Here is a 9,194-nt window from a genome sequence, read left to right as displayed (position 1 = left end):
TTTGTGATGATTTGACAAACAAATGTTGAATTTGAATCGACATATCCTAAGTTACACTTGCAAAGGTAGAAGTAATTGAGAAAACTCAAGAGAAGCAACAGGCCCAAATCTCTGAGCTCCTGGCTAATCAAGCTTCTCAACAGGCTCAATTGGATGAGATCCAATCTTCAGTGGTACTTCTTCTATCACTCTTATTATCATATGCTGCGAAAAGGGGAAAAGATAGTTAAGTCCAAATGCTCAAATGATCAAATACTGAATAAGAAAGATGATAAAGCTGATGACCAGGGAAATCCTAGCAAGGGTAGAGGTCAAGTTCAAGGAAAATAGCAAAGCAGCAAGGTTTCTTCAAGGAAATTAATTACTGATACAAGCAGATCTTCTATTCAAAAGAAGACAAGTTCTGAAGCTGCTCAAACTCAAAATCTGATAGCAAGTACTGATACTCAAAATCTGATATCAAGTTCTGATGAACAAAGTCTGACAAAGCCTGATGTTCTGATACAAGGTGGAAGTCAAGATTCTCAAAAGTTCATGCAAACTCTGAAGCTCAAGGGAAAGCAGACTACTGTCTACTACAACGATCCCAAGATTCAGACACTTGATGAGAAAATTACTAGAAGATTATTTCTGAAGCATAATCCAAGAATGGATTTAGAAAATCTCAAGGAGGGGGAAGCTAGATTTGAAGCTGAAAAGAAAACTCTAAAGCCAAAAGCTTATGTTACAAAGAAACCTCCAAGGCCTAAGGTAAAAGGCATTGTGATCAAGGAAGTCACAAACTGAGGCATCAAAGCCCACAACAAGATCACAATCTTAGATTGATCCCAAAGACAAAGGGAAAGGAAAAGTTGATGAACCAACTGTGCCACTGGAGATGAAATTTCCTCAAATTCTGATAAAGCCGATGTGCAAAATGGTTCAAGTTACTGATGATAATCTTGCTGAAGATGAAGATGTTCAAACACTTAAAAGAAGGAAGATTTCTGAATAATCAAAGTCAACCTCTGACAAGGCTCAAGTTGTTCAGACTAAAGAACAGTAAGCTATAACAGAAATAGCAAGTTCTGATAAAGTCATCAAGTCAACCTCTGACAGTGCTCAAGTTGATTTAGATAAAATGAAAGTAGCTGACAAAAAGAAACTTATGTGGAAAATTGTCAAACCATCAAATCCAAAAAAAACAATTGTTATCTGATTCCATGACTGTTGGATTGAAAGCCAGAGAAGCAAGAGACAGAGTTGGACTAGGTTCTGATGAAGCTAAGATAAAAACATGAATTGAAGTGCTAACTAGAGATCCATTTTTATTAACTGACCAACCTCTTAAAGATGTTACACAGAAACACCTTAAAAAGGTTATCTCTGTTCAAGTGGTACTGGATGCTCATGACAAGCACAATGTTAAGGAAAATCTGATTCTATTTCTTGAAGATGGAAGGACATATCAGATGTCAGAATCAGATGTGTTAAACAAATCACTGAAAGAACTTCAATTCTTTCATTACCTTTTAGAGGTAACGTCTGATATTACCAGGAGATGGTCAAACTTCATATTGAAGACCATCAGAGATAAAGCAAGAATTTCTGGTTCAAGAGTTACAGAATTCATTCCTATTATTGTTGAAAATGATGGAAGTGAAACTTTAATGAAGAAGAATTCTGCTAAGCTTGAAGTATTACTAAATGAGAAATGTATGTGCTACAATGAAGATTCTTCTCATCCTAGGATAATAAGACTGAATGATGGTTTAGAAAGAAACAATATCTCTGCTTTAAGAACTGCATTCTACCAGATTGGAAGTAAGAATGAAGAGATGAAGTGTGGCGCCCTCCAAACCCGGGTTAGAAGTTTGGGGTCCACACACACGCCTTATTTATAACATGCTTATAAAAATAATAAAGATAATAATAATATGCAGTGACCCTACTTACCAACTACCATGGACCGCAATAGGTTAAAGTATGCACATAAGCCACACACACACTTATATTACAAACGCCCATATCCCAACTAATCAAACTTACAACTGAATATTAAACATTATTACAAACTTTACAAACTTAAACTATCCCAAAAGCTGTTAGGTAGCTTAACTCGATCAACCTGGACCCCTAGCTCTCGCACTAGATTGGAGATCCTCGCTACAAATAGGTTCCTTCTAAACTGGAAAAGAACATAAACAACATCGCACAAATGAGTAACTAGCTCAGCAAGTCACATTGACAAGACTGAGAATAATGATCATCAAGTTAAAAGAGTTAAGGTATCAAGTGAACAATGATTAATGATTTAGAATTGGATATTATATTTTATTTTAAAAACCAAGGTTAGGCTGCTGATCAGTCACGCACTAACCCCGAGCAAGGTACACAGCTCTGCTCCAATTACTGGATCCAAGACACACATTGGCCTAACTTGACCACCAATCTGGTCTGACCACGAATCTGGTCCACAATTTTATAAAATAATCCAATTCTAGCATAATAAAAGAATAAATAATGTAAAGCAATAAACAAAATCATAAGCAACATTGGATGTCCAATAATGAGATGGTTTCAATCTTCACAAATGAAATGTGGCTATCAAATGGTGAGAGAAATGGATAACAAAAGAATCAAGGTTTTAAGGTTATAAGAATTTGATCTTTCAAAGTATAAGGTACAATGGATTGAATATGTAAGCAATCTGATTCAGTTTTTGGTATTTAGTTTGTATGTATTTATGGAGTAGTATCATGTATCTATGTCAAATTTGGGTATTCAACAATCAATGGTTCAGAAAGAATAAGGTTTATTGTTCAGAGATTAATAAATGGAATCAAGGTCTAGGGTTTAGTGCTTCAAAGCACTTGCAATATAGGACTATCAATAATCTCCAATATATGTCGAGAAGTTCAGAATACTTGCCTGGTACTAGCTTGCTATACTTCACCAATTTCCAATCACAATCTCCTACTCCTCGACTATCTGTTTCCCTTTCCTACGCCTTGCCTCTTCTGCTCACATACCATAAGTATCTATCAATACTCAACTCATATGATTATATTCGGTATACACTTCTATTTACCCTTCGTTATACCCAAATCTGACTAACGGATTAAAAGTCATGCTAAAAACAAGAAAACACTGAACATATAGACCGACAGTCAAACAAACAAGTCACATATAGCATATAGCACGTCAAAAAATCAATGAAATTTCATTTATAAGGAAATCTCGGGTCTTGAACAGTCTTTCGGGTATTTAATATGATTTTTAAAATATTTTTCAAAGTCAAAACAGGTCGTTGGGTCAATTTTAAAGCAATAGACAGGGTTCGGTTGGCCAAATCTGGCTTCAAAATAATTTTATAATAATTATCGAGCCTTGAAAACAATTTAAAATAATATTTTAAAGCTCAAAACAATTTTTTGGAATTTTTAAATCATTTATAAATAATTAAATATAATTAAATATAATTAATTAATTAATTAAAATCAATTAATAATTAATTAATCAATTAATTTTTGAAATAATTGACCAATTAACTAATTAATTATTAAATAAAATTAATTAACTAATTAATTCAGATTTATTTTTGAATTAAAAATAATTTTTGGAATTAAAATAATAATTTTTGGAATTTTCAGTAATTAAAAATGAATTTTTATAATTAAAATAAATAGGAAATATGATTTTTAAATATTTTATAAACAGGAATCCTATTTCTGCAACTTCTGGAAACTACAAGGACTAAACTTCATCGTCCCCAAAAGTTCAGGGACTAAACTGCAATTTTGCAGTTCAGTCGCCGGAAAATACCCTGTCTCGCCGGAGAAGGCGATCCAGGTACAGTCACACCACCACAAGCTCCAGAATTGCAGCACAAACCACCAGGAACTTAAATCAGCAATCAAATCATCCTAATAATCTCTGAGTTGGCCGGAAATTGGCCGAGAAGTTCGCTGGTTTCCGGCGAGCTTGATGTAAACTTCAAATGATAATTCCCTCCTCTACAGACCTCGTTGATTTGCAAGACTTATACGAATCGATTGCAAATTTCATAAGGAACACAACCCACCCCTCTAGAACATCTATCTATCCCGAAATAAGAAACCCCCAAATTCTATCAAGAACATTCAAACGAATTATAAACCCTAATTTCTAAATTCGAAAATCAAACTCAATTTTGAACATGTTATTGAACTCCAAATCAGTCATGTAACATATCAAAATCATCAGGAAAACAATCTCTACAACATGCAAGCATCAAATCATTCAAACAGTCATCCGTACAAAAATTCATATTTTTAATCAAAATAATTCAAAAATAAATAAAAATATATAAAATCAACCTTTGATTCTGCAGTAAAACGAGTTCTGGAATCTGATAGTACTCCTCAAACCCTTCGATTTGGTTACTCGAGCTTTCCAAAAAAAGATCAATAACAACTTCAAAAGCTGGTTTGATTTTCAGACGATTTTATGAATATATGAATTTACTTTGTAAAATTCTATAATTACTGTTTGCAAATAATTTTCGGTACGAAATAAAATACGGTAAAGGCCATTTATAATTACGGAAAATTAGTATCCCGTTGGATCATTCCGGATATAAAACAGATTCAAACGGTACCGGTTTTCGGAATTATTATCCAAATCAGTACAATTTGTATTGCGGTCTTGGTCTCAGTGCCTGGTTACACGTATTACGAGGTGATAATTATAATAATTTAATAAAAAGATCCCGTTTATCGAATATACGAGTTTTATTGATTTACCGAAACGAATATTGTATCGAAAATAAATACTGAACATGCGTAATATTTATTTCTTTGGAAAATAATTACACGATATATCCCAGATATTACATCCTTCCCCCCTTAAAAGGATTATGTCCTCAGAATCTCCTAAGAAAACAAATGAGGGTACTTTTCTCTCATATCACTTTCTAACTCCCAGGTTGACTCTTCAACCTTTGGGTTATTCCACAGTACTCTTACTAATTGTACCACTTAATTTCTTAACATTTTCTCTCTTTCTTCTAGAATCTCTATCGGACTCTCTACATACGACAAATCTGCTTGAAGCTCTATTGGCTCGTATTAGATTACATGCCTGGAGTCTGGATTATACTTCTTAAGCATCGATACGTGAAAAACATTATGAATGTGCTCCATGTGCGGAGGTAACGCCAACTCGTAAGCTACTTTGCCAACACGCTTTAGAATCTCAAAAGGTCCGACATATCTAGGGCTCAGTTTTCCTTTCTTCCCGAATCTGGTCAATCCTTTCCACGACGATACTTTCAGTAATACTAGATTTCCTTCTTCGAATTCCATATCTTTCCTTGATTGATCTGCATACTTCCTTTGACGGTCTTGTGCTGCTATCAATCTCTTCTGGATAACTTCAACAACTTCCTTCGTCTATTGCACTAATTCAGGTCCAAGTATATTGCGTTCTTCTACTTCATCCTAATATACGGGAGATCAACATTTGCGTCCATAAAGAACTTCATAGGGTGGCATCCCAATGCTGGCATGATAACTGTTGTTGTAAGCAAATTCTACCAAGGGTAAATGTTCATCCCAACTTCTTTTGAAATCAATGGCACAAACACGTAACATGTCTTCGATTGTATGGATTGTTCTTTCACTCTGGCCGTCCGTCTGTGGATGGTAAGTCGTACTCATATTTAATCTCGTTCCCAAACATTCTTGAAAACTCTTCCAAAATCTTGAATTAAATCTCGGATCTCGATCGGATACGATAGACACAAGAATTCCATGACGAATTACGATTTCTTTCAGGTACATATGGACTAACTTATCTAGTGAAAATCTTTCATTTATAGGCACAAAATGAGCTGACTTGGTAAGTCTGTCCACTATAACCCAAATGGCATCATGATTGGCTTTTGTCCTCGGTAATCCGACTATGTAATCCATGGCAATATGCTCCCACTTCCAATCTGGAATCTCTAATGGCTGCAACAATCCACTTGGTCTCTGATGCTCTGCTTTAACTCTCTGACATGTATAACATCTGCTAACCCATTTCGCAATCTCCCTCTTCATATCTGGCCACCAATAATTTTCCTTTAAATCTCTGTACATCTTGGTACTCCCTGGATGGATTGAATACCTTGAATTATGAGCTTCCTGTAAAATTTCATTCTTCAACTCCGTCACTGGTGGAATCCAAATTCTAGAAGAAAACCTAAGAATACCTTGATCGTCCTTTTGCGTGCACAATTCCTCACCTACCAAACGGTTAATGTTCTGATCCATTACCTCTTCTTGACACTTCCTTATTTTCTCTAATAACTTCGGCTGGAAAGTCATACTATACATTTTTGCTTCATCAGGCTTGCAAACTCTAATCTCCAATTCTAGTTTCTGAAATTCCTTGTATATCTCTTTGGGTACTGATAACACATTCCACTTTTCTTTCTGATTTAACGCATCCGCCACAATGTTTGCTTTACCGGGATGATAGTTAATCGTGCAGTCGTAATCCTTAATCAACTCTAACCATCTTCTTTGTCTCATATTAAGCTCCTTCTGTGTTAATATGTACTTCAAGCTTTTTTGATCCATATAAATCTCACATTTTTCTCCATATAGATAATGTCTCCAAATCTTCAAAGTGAACACTATGGCTGCTAGCTCCAAATCATGAGTAGGATATTTCTGTTCTTGTGGTTTCAATTGCCTCGACGCATACGCAATAACCTTATCGTGCTGCATCAGAATACATCCGAGTCCTTTATGGGAAACATCGCTATAGATTACGAAATTCCCTTGGTCATCTGGAAGTGACAAAACAGGTGTTGTAATTAATCTTCACTTCAATTCCTGAAAATTTTCTTCACATTTATCGTTCCATATAAACTTTCTATTCTTCCGTGTATGCTTTGTCAATGGTGTCACAATCCTTGAGAAATTTTGAATGAATCGGCGATAATATCCCGCTAATCCCAAGAAACTTCTTACCTCTGTTGGTGTTCTCGGTCTTTCCCAATTTATAATTGCTACAATCTTCGCTGGGTCCACTTTGATCCCTTCACTACTGACTATGTGTCCTAAGAACTGGAATTCCTATAACCAAAACTCACACTTCAAGAATTTAGCATATAACTTTTTCTTCCTCAAAATCTCCAAAGTTGTCCTCAAATGTTCTGCATGATCCTCTTCTGTCTGTGAATAAATCAAAATATCATCTATAAACACAATAACAAACTTTTCCAAGTATTCCTTAAAAATTATGTTCATCAGGTCCATGAATGTTGTCGGGGCATAGGTTAATCCAAAAGACATCACTAAAAATTTATAATGTTCATACCTTGTCTAGAAAGTTGTCTTTGGTATATCCTCTGGTTTAATCTTTAGTTGGTGATATCCCGATCTCAAATCGATCTTGGAGAAGAACTTGGCTCCTTTCAACTAGTCAAACAAATCATCAATTCTGGGTAACGGATACTTGTTCTTGATTTTAAGCTTGTTGAGCTCCCGATAATCGATGCACAGTCTCATGCTTCCATCCTTCTTTTTGACAAATAGCACCGGTGCACCCCACGGGGATACACTGGGTCTGATTACTCCTTTCTCTAACAACTCTTGCAATTGTTTTGCTAGTTCCTTCATCTCAACGGGCGCCATTCTGTACGGGGCCTTGGATACTGGTTCCGTTCCAGGTGCTAAGTCGATCGCAAACTCAATATCTCTGTCTGGAGGAAGTCCTGGTAACTCATCGGGAAACACGTCTGGAAATTCATTAACTACTGGAATATCTTCAAGTTTTGCTGGCTCCTGACTTCTATCAATCACATAAGCACCGAAATGCTCGCATCCTTATCGTAGTAACTTTTTAGCTTGAATCATCGTTAAGAACTTCTTTGCTTATTTCTGGCCCTTAAACATTACTATCCTCTCGTCTGACGTCTTCACCATTACCTTCTTATTTCGACAATCTATCTGGGCATCGTACTTAGATAACCAATCCATGCCTAAGATAACGTCAAACTCTCCTAACTTAAATGGTATCAAATCCACACAAAACTTATTACCAGAAATCTCAATCTCACAATTCCCACAAACTTGATTAACAGATATACGTTCTTGATTTTCTAATTCCACAGTCATTATTTCATTTAAATACTCAACTGGACAATTTAACTTATTAACAAAATCTTGTGAAATAAATGATTGAGTTGCCCCCAAATTTATTAACACTTTGGCACATAAAGAATTCACATTAAGCGTACATGCCACGACATCAGTATCCTGGATAGCATCATTCACAAACATATCAAACACTCTAGCCCTTGGAGTCTCATTCACTGCTGGAGTAGATCCCATAATTCTTAATGCATTACTAACCGGGGCTGGTGTCTTGCAATCCCTGGCTATATGTCCTGGCTTTCCACATTAAAAGTATGTAAATCCAATAGCTGGAACCTTAACTGCTGGATTCTGAGTAGGCTGATCCTTGTTCACTGGCTATCTTGTTGGCTGATTGCGGCACTCCCTCGAATAGTGCTCTTTCTGATTACACTAGAAACAAACCACGTTCAACTTATTACAAACTCCTCCATGTTTCTTCCCACATACCAGACAATCTGGAAAAGTTAGCCTCAACTGATTCGGTTGATTTACATTGACTGGACGGTTGCCCTGGCCTCCGTCGCCTGCATTTGCTTTTTGAAATTAAAATTACTCCCTGGCTAAAACTTGCCCTTCTTAAAATGTGGAAACTTCCCTGGTTGTGGTTGTCCTTCATTTCCTTCAAACTTCCTCTTCTTACTTTCTTTTTCTTTCTGGGACATCTCACTCTCAGTTTTTGCAATCATGGTCTTCTGTACAACTCCTGCATAGGTATCCAATTCAAATATGGCTACCTTATGTAACGCCTGGGAAATTTACGTCTGTATTATATCATATTTATAATAAATTATGTGTATTAATGTGTCATTAATGTGTAATTATATGTCAAATCCTAACTGTTACGTGTTACGTGTATTCCGTGTCATTTCTGTATTTTTAAGATATTTTTCAGATATTCTATTTTGCATTCATAAGTTTCCTTTCAAATGTTTTACGACCCAAACCATGATTTTAAAGCCAGTATTTCAAATAAAATAATGGGTCTTATTTTTCATTAAACGGCCTTTACCATCGCATTATTCTGAACATCTAGATATTTTATAA

The sequence above is a fragment of the Apium graveolens genome, chromosome 11 (genome assembly GCF_009905375.1).
Source record: "Apium graveolens cultivar Ventura chromosome 11, ASM990537v1, whole genome shotgun sequence".
NCBI classification, from domain to species: Eukaryota; Viridiplantae; Streptophyta; class Magnoliopsida; order Apiales; family Apiaceae; genus Apium; species Apium graveolens.
Note: the sequence above shows the minus strand (reverse complement) of the source record.